We start from the raw sequence: 8988 nt of genomic DNA, 5'->3' as shown, positions 1-8988 counted from the left end.
ATTTTTATCGAATATCAGGTGGCTATAGCTACTTGGGCTTATATCTGGGTCCTCTATTCTGTTCCACTGATCTACATGTCTGTTTTTGTGCCAGTACCATGCTGTTTTTGTTACTATGGCTCTGTAGTATAGGTTAAAATCAGGTATGGTGATACCACCAGCCTCTTTTTTGTTGCTCAGTATTATTTTAGATATTCGAGGTTTTTTGTGATTCCAAATGAATTTTTGGATTGTTTTTTCTATTTCCATGAAGAAAGCCTTTGGAATTTTGATAGGGATTGCATTAAATGTGCAGATTGCTTTTGGTAAGATTGCCATTTTCACGATATTGATTTTTCCAAGCCAGGAACAAGGGATGTTTCTTCACTTTCTAGTGTCTTCTGCAATTTCTCGCTTGAGTGTCTTAAAGTTCTCATTGTATAGATTCTTTACTTCCTTGGTTAGGTTTATTCCAAGGTATTTTATTTTTTTTGATGCAATTGTGAATGGGAGTGATTCTCTGATTTCATCCTCTGTGTGTTTGTTGTTAGCATATACGAAGGCTACTGATTTCTGTGTATTTATTTTGTATCCTGCTACATTGCTGTAGGTTTTGATCAGCTCTAACAGCTTGCTAGTAGAGTCTTTAGGGTCCTTTATGTATAGAATCATGTCATCTGCAAATAATGATAACTTGATTTCTTCCTTTCCAACTTGTATCCCTTTTATGTGTGTCTCTTGCCTTATTGCTATGGCTAAGACTTCCAAAACTATATTAAATAGAAGTGGAGACAGTGGACACCCTTGTCTTGTTCCTGATTTTAGTGGAAAAGCTTCCAGTTTTTCCCAATTTAGTAATATGTTGGCTGTAGGCTTGTCATAAATAGCCTTTATTATATTGAGATATGTTCCTTCTATTCCCAGTCTCTGTAGGACTTTTATCATGAAGGGATGTTGGATTTTGTCAAATGCTTTCTCTGCATCTAATGAGATGATCATGTGATTTTTGTCCTTCAACCCATTTATGTAATGTATTACATTTATAGATTTGCGTATGTTGAACCATCCCTGCATCTCTGGGATAAAGCCTACTTGGTCCGGGTGAATGATCTTTTTGATATACTCTTGTATTCTGTTTGCCAATATTTTGTTGAGAATTTTTGCATCTATGTTCATGAGGGAGATTGGTCTGTAATTTTCTTTTTTTGTTCTATCTTTGCCTGGTTTTGGTATCAGGGTGATGCTGGCCTCATAGAAGGAGTTTGGTAGAATTCCTTCTTTTTCTATTTCCTGGAAAAGCTTAAGAAGCAATGGTGTTAGCTCTTCCTTAAAAGTCTGGTAAAATTCAGCAGTGAATCCATCCGGGCCTGGGCTTTTTTTAGTTGGGAGATTATTGATAACTGCTCGGATCTCCATGTTTGTTATAGGTCTATTTAAGTGATTAATCTCATTTTGATTTAATTTAGGTAGGTCATATAGATCAAGGAAATCATCCATTTCTTTCAGATTTTCTTACTTTGTGGAGTATATGCTTTTATAGTATGTCCCTATAATTTTTTGAATTTCTCTGGAATCTGTTGTGATGTTACCTTGTTCATCTCTGATTTTATTAATTTGTGTCTCTTCTCTCTTTCTTTTGGTCAGATTTGCTAAGGGTTTATCAATCTTGTTTATCCTTTCAAAGAACCAACTCTTTGTTTCATTAATTCTTTGGATTGTTCTTTTTGTTTCTATTTCATTAATTTCTGCCCTAATCTTTATTATTTCTTCCCGTCTACTACTTTTTGGTTTGCCTTGTTCTTCTTTTTCCAAGGCTTTAAGGCGAAGCATTAGGTCGTTTACTTGCGACCTTTCTAATTTCTTAATATAGGCACTTAAGGCTATAAATTTACCTCTTAGAACTGCCTTCATTGTGTCCCAGAGATTTTGGTATGTTGTGTTCTCATTATCATTTGACTCTATAAATTTTTTGATTTCCTTTTTGATTTCTTCATTGACCCACTCATCATTTAGTAGTGTATTGTTTAGTTTCCATGATTTTGTGTATGCTCTATAGCCTTTCTTGCTACTGATTTGTAGTTTAATTCCATTGTGGTCAGATAGAATGCAAGGAATTATTTCAATTTTCTTGAATTTGTTAAGATTTGCTTTGTGTCCTAATATATGGTCTATTTTAGAGAATGTTCCATGTGCTGCTGAAAAGAATGTATTCTGCAGCCTTTGGATGAAATGTCCTGTATATATCTGTTAGGTCCATTCCTTCTATGACCTCATTTAGTCCAGATGCCTCTCTGTTTATTCTTTCCCTGGATGACCTGTCAATTGATGAGAGTGGGGTGTTAAAGTCACCCACCACCACTGTGTTTGGTTTATCTGTGACCTTAGTTCTAATAGTGTTTGTTTGACGAATTTGGGAGCCCCCATGTTAGGTGCATATATGTTTAGGATTGTAATGTCCTCCTGTTGGAGTGTGCCCTTAATCAATATAAAGTGACCTTCCTTATCTTTCTTGACTAACATCGGACTAAAGTCTACCCTGTCTGATATTAGGATAGCAACCCCTGCTTGTTTTCTAGGCCCATTTGCTTGAAACACCGTCTTCCAACCTTTCACCCTAAGATAATGTCTATCCTTTGTAGAAAGGTGAGTTTCTTGGAGACAACAAATTGTAGGATCCTGCTTTTTAACCCAGTCTGCAAATCTATGTCTTTTCGTTGGGGCATTGAGACCGTTGATATTAAGAGATATTATTGAAAGGTGTGTATTTATGTTTGCCATTTGTGTGTGTGTGTGTGTGTGTGTTACTTGTTCTACCTGTGCTCTCTTCTGTTAACTGGTATTTGAGTATAGCTGGTTTTTTCTATGTTCCTTATATGTGTGCTTTTCCTTTTGTTCAGCATGGAGGATTCTATCAAGTATTTTCTGTAGAGCTGGTTTTGTCTTCAAATACTCCTTTAACCTGCTTTTGTCATGGAATGTCTTTATTTCTCCATCTATTTGAATGGATAACTTTGCAGGATAAAGTAACCTTGGTTGACAGTTGTTATCTTTCAGAACTTGGAATATATCACTCCAAGCCCTTCTGGCTTTAAAAGTTTGTGTTGAATAATCTGCTGTAATCCTGATGGGTTTGCTTTTGTAGGTAACTTGATTTTTCTCTCTAACTGCTTTCAATATATTTTCTTTGGTTTGTGTGTTTGGAAGTTTGAGTATAATGTGGCGAGGAGAGGTTCTTTCTGGGTTTTGTCTGGCTGGGGTTCTAAAGGCTTCCTGTATCTGTATTGGCACCTCTTTCCCAATTTGGGGGAAATTTTCCTCTATGATTTTGTTGAAGATGCCTACCATGCCTCTGGAGTGGAGTTCTTCTCCTTCTACTATGCCCTAAATTCTTATATTGGATCTTTTCATAGTGTCCCGAATATCTTGAAATTCCCACTCATACTTTTCTATAAGTTTGTCTTTCTCTTTGTTGGACTGCATTAGGTCTGCCACCTGATCTTCTAGCTTAGATATTCTGTCCTCTCCCTCATCCATCCTACTGGTGAGATTTTCTACAGAGTTTTTTATTTCATTAACTGTGTTCTTCATTGCTAGTAATTCTGACTGGTTTTTCTTTATTATTTCTATTTCCCTATTTATGTCTTGTATTGCCTTCTTTATTTCATTAAATTGGTGTCCTGCCTCTTCTTTGATTCCTTTGATTTCCTGTTTGATTTCCTGTTTGATTTCTTCTTTGATTGTTTTCATGTGTTCTTTGACCTCTTTGAACATATTTATAATTATTCTTTTGAACTCTTTCTCAGGCATTTCCTCTAACTCTTTCTCACTGGAGGACATTTCTGATGCATTAATATTTTTAGGTGGATTTATATCGTCTTGCTTTTTAGTGTTTCTTGTGTTATAATGCATATATTTTTGCATCTTGGATTAAGTTAATGCTTGGATTTTCTAGCTAGCTGTGTATTCTTAGCTGTATCAATTGATTTGATGTAATATATTTTCAGGGTAAGACCTTAAGGTATTAGGTGTGGCTCTTAAGACTCTCAGAGTATCTACAAAGATGTTCTTAGGGGTTGAGTTTCCCTGCTATAGGAGTATTCAAGCAGGCTGAGTGGAATAAAATACTGGTAGATTCTAAAATTTAACTAAACACTGTACACATTCAATCAAAAACAGCCCCGAGTATGTATGCAAGAGTAGTTATTATAATGACCAGATCCTCTATCAACAAAGAGGTTTAGATTTCTGGTCTGTTGAGGTATCCAAGTCAGCTTGTGACCAAGTGAGTCCCTTCCCTGGTGCAATCCCAGTTACCTTGGGTGATTGTGGTCTCAGTCAAGTTGCTGCCTGGGTCGTCGGGCTGCTGTTCTGATTTCTGGAGCTGGGCACTTGCTTTTCCTACGGGGCAAACTGAGCCGCTGCTGCTGCCTCTGCTGCTGTTGTAGCTGCCACCACCGGAGCCACCACCGCTGCTGAAGCTGCCGCTGCCGTGTCCACCGCCGCTGCTCCCCCGAAGCCGCTGCTGCGGGATCTGCCGCCGCTGCCGCTCCTGGGTCCGCTGCTGCTGGGGCCGCTGGTACTGGTGCTGGAGCCGCTGAAGTTGCTGCCGAACTCTGCTCCTGCTTGGGTCCTGCTGTCAGCCCAAGTTGGCGTGGCCAGTCCCGGGCCGCTGCTGTGTTCGCTGGAGCTGGGTTCAGGCAGTGGGAAAGGGGAGGGAGCCATGGCTGCTCTGGTTGTATCGCTGTTCCACGTGTGCTTCTACCTCGCGGGCTGCTCCTCCCTCCATTGCTCGCTGCCGCTCTCCCCTCACGTTTCCCGAGTTGCGGAGAGCACGGTGTGAGGGGAAAATCCCGCACCTGGCTTGTCCTGCGGCTCGAGCCGAGAGTCCGGCGGCTTTCTGCCGCTCCGCGGCTGCGGCGTTTGGCCGAGCTGCCCCGGAGCCGCTGTTCCCACCTGTGCGGGCTCTGGATGCTCTATAACTCTTCTACTTCTCCGCTGCCGCCTCAATTTCCTATACACCTCACTTTTTAGTAAAAGTGTGTATTTTGCTGAGTTTTTTTGGTCTTTTTCCCCCCTAAGCTGCTTTGGCGTGGTACCTACGCCGCCATCTTAACCGGAAGTCCTAAATGTCTTTTTTGTGAGTGTTTTTACCCTTTTCCACTGCCCAAGATGAGATATCACTGCAAAGTTGTATGGGCTTTGTGCAGGTAACGACGGCTGCTGTGACATTGTAAATGCAATAGCCATTCCACGTCCAGAAGACGGCATTCTGCAGCACTCCCCCATCCTCCGGCTCTGGCGGTCCTCCCGGCCCTCTCGTGCAGTTTCCCTGAGCCTTGGGGTGGGATGTCTCACCACTGAGCACTCAACAGTCGCTTATTCTCAGCACTTGGATGAGTCTTCAGTCTCACCAGGAGTCACTGTCATCTGCAAACAGAAGCTTCTCTGGCCAAGGTGAGAGCAGCACTCATCTGCGGGCCACACCATAAGCATTTAGAGGGCAACATGCCATAGGAAGGAATTCACGCATGGTAGCAAACACCTAGCTGAAGTCTAGGTTTGACTAATAGCTATGTTGCATCCACTTTCTATTGTGAGGCAAGGTCTCACTGTGGTGGCTGGAATGTAAATCTACATCCCCCTTACGCTCAGGTATTTTGTTTTGTTTTGTTTTGTCTTTTTGAGGTAGGGTCTCGCTCTAGCCCAAGTTGACCTGGACTTCACCCTGTACTCTCAGGGTGGCCTCAAACTCAAGGCGATCCTCCTGCCTCTGCCTCCCGAGTGTTGAGATTAAAGGCACGTGCCACCACGTCTGTACTCAGGTACTTTTCATTAAGGTTAAGCTTTCTACTTAGTCTTTAGCAGGAGCCCCATGTGTCCCTGGCGGATGATCTTGAGTCCCTTCCTAAGGTGTGTAGAGAGACAACTTGAGCTCTGGCTGTTCCTGCTGTGGTGTTGCCTTTTTCTCTCTGCTGTGGATGTGGGATGGAGTGAGACAGTTTCTTCCACCATGATGGTGTTGCTCTGGGATCTGTAAGCCTGAAATAAACCCTTTCCTCCCACAGTCTGCTTCTGGTCAGGTGTTTGTCCCAGCAGCACAAAGCTGGCTGCAACACACACTGAGCCTAGAGCTCACTGACCAGGTTACCCTACTTAGAAAGCCCTGGAATCCTCTTGTCTCTGCCTCCTCCATGCTGGAATTATAAACACACACTCCATGCCTGACATTTCTGTACAGCTACTAACGATCCAAACTCAGCTTCTCACTCTTGGACAGCAAGCACGTAACCATGGAGCCATCTCCCCAGCCTCCAGCTGGCCTGTTTTTAATTGAATCCCTGGAAATCCTGAGAGTGGCATGCAAAATTAGCCCCCTGGGGGAACAATATCATTGGGAATAAATTAATTTTGCTACTAAGAAACATTTTTGTGCCCAGGTGGATGGTCTCCAGAGAGGACCCAAGGGGAATCATAAATAGCACAGAGATTACACTTGCCAGGGTAAACCAGGGAAAAATTGTCCTCCACCACACAGCAAGAAGGTGCACGATCTGTCATGTCAGGTGTGCAAAAAAGTAAGACCCATGGGGATTCATACTCTTTCCTACCAAGGCAGAGGGCATGGCTGTGTGCACCTGTGCACCTGTGGGTGCGTATGTGTCAGAACCGCTCTTGAGGGCCTGGAGGTGAAGTGAGCTAGAGAGAACCTGCCTGGCAGGGCCCTGGGTTTGGTCTCCAGCCCCATAGTGAAGAATAGTAATAATAAACATAGAGGGCTGAAGAGATAGCTCACTGGGTAAAGTGCTTGCCTGGCAAGCATAAGGACCTAAGTTCAAAACCTACATAAAAATACCAGATGTAGGCTGGAGAGATGGTTGTGCAGTTAAGGCACTTGCCTGCAAAGCCTAAGGAAGCATGTTTGATTTTCCCAGCACACACGTAAATCTAGAAGCACAAGGTGGTGCGTGCGTGTGAAATTCGCTTACAGTGGATAGAGGCCCTGGTGCACCCATTCTCCCTCTCTATCTGCCTCTTTGTCTGTCTCTCAAAAAATGTTTCTTTTTTCATTTTCAATTTTTTCAATTTTTAAATTTGCTTTTGCTTTTGTTTTTCAAGGTAAGAACTCACTCTGGCCCAGACTGACCTGGAATTCACTATGTAGTCTCAGGGTGGCCTTGAACTCACAGCGATCCTCCTACCTCTGCCTCCCGAGTGCTCGGCTTAAAGGCGTGTGCCACCACTCTCAGCTTAATTTTTAATTTTTTTAAATGCCAGATACATTGGTGCTTGCCTACAATCCCAGCTCTGGGAAAGTGGAGACAAAAAATATCCTGGAGTCAATCAGCTAGTATAGCCTAGTTGGAGAGTTCCAGTTCTCAAAAAGAGGTAGCGATGGGGGCTGGAGAGATGTGGCTAAAACCAGTTGCTTATAAGCCTGCCCACCTGGCTGTGATTTCCCAGTACCCCTGTAAAGTCAGATGCAAAGCGGTGTAAACGTCTATGATCCTCATAAAGTCAGATGCAGAGCGGTGCGCACGTCTGTGGTCCTCAGAAAGTCAGATGCAGAGCGGTGCAAACGTCTATGATCCTCATAAAGTCAGATGCAGAGCGGTGCGCACGTCTGTGGTCCTCGGAAAGTCAGATGCAGAGCGGTGCGCACGTCTGTGGTCCTCGGAAAGTCAGATGCAGAGCGGTGCGCACGTCTGTGGTCCTCGGAAAGTCAGATGCAGAGCGGTGCGCACGTCTGTGGTCCTCGGAAAGTCAGATGCAGAGCGGTGCGCACGTCTGTGGTCCTCAGAAAGTCAGATGCAGAGCGGTGCGCACGTCTGTGGTCCTCAGAAAGTCACATGCAAAGCGGTGCACACATCTGTGATCCTCATAAAGTCATGCAAAGCAGTGTACACATCTGTGATCTCAATGACATTGGGAGGCAAAGCCAGGGTATCCAGAAACTTCATGGCCAGCAACTGGATACCTGCAGGATTTAAAGCAACACAGACCTGTCTTACAAAGAATGTGGCACACACAACCACACTGTCATTCCCAGTGTCATGATGATGATGATGATCATCATCATCATCCTCTCTCTCCCTCTCTCTCTCTCTCTCTCTCTCTCACACATACACACACAGTTTTTTTAAATAATTTTTAAATTTTTATCTATTTATTTGCAAGCAGAGAGAGATAGAAAAGAGACTGACAAAGAAAGAAAGGGCATGCCAAGGCCTATATCCACTGCAAAGAAACTCCAGACACATGTGCCCCTTGTGCATCTGGCTTACGTGGGTCCTGGGGAATTGAACCTGGGTCCATTGGCTTCACAGGCAAACACCCTGACCACTAAACCATCTCTCCAGCCCAAAACAAATATATTTTTTTAAATAAAAGCCAGGTGTAGTGGTGCACATATTTAATCCCAGATAGGAAGATCACTATGAGTTTGAGGCAAGCCTGGGCTACAAGATGAGTTCCAAGTCAGCCTGGGCTATAGCAAGACCTTGCTTTAAAAAAAAATAGATGAATGGCATTCCTGAGAATCAACTTCGGCCTCCACATTCTTAAACACACATACACGCACAAAAGTAACTAAGGAAGAGAAATAAGAAAGGGAGAGAGAGAGAACGGGAGAGAGAGAGAGAGAGAAGGAGGGAGGGAGGAAGTGAGGGAGGAAAGAAAAGTTAAAAGAGGACTTCCGGTCAAGATGGCGACCGCCTAGCGCACTACAGATAACAAGGGGAAAAAAAAGGCAAGTATTAGAGAGAAATTAGGAACTTTTTGCAAGAGGGAGGGCACAGATTGGGGTAAACCAGGGAAGCACACACCCCCGCGACCCACGCCCCCCCCTTGCCCCCCACCGGCTGCATCGGGCGCGGCCCCGGTGGCACCGCACGCCCAGCGACCCCCGCGCCCCTCCCGCCCACCCCCAGCGGGCCCCATGCCCCCTATCCGCACGCCGCCCGTGAGCCCCGCATGTCCCGAGTGCCCCGCAGCGTCCTGGACCCCTGCGCG

The sequence above is a fragment of the Jaculus jaculus genome, chromosome 15, assembly GCF_020740685.1.
Source record: "Jaculus jaculus isolate mJacJac1 chromosome 15, mJacJac1.mat.Y.cur, whole genome shotgun sequence".
NCBI lineage: Eukaryota > Metazoa > Chordata > Mammalia > Rodentia > Dipodidae > Jaculus > Jaculus jaculus.
This window is presented reverse-complemented; position numbering follows the sequence as displayed.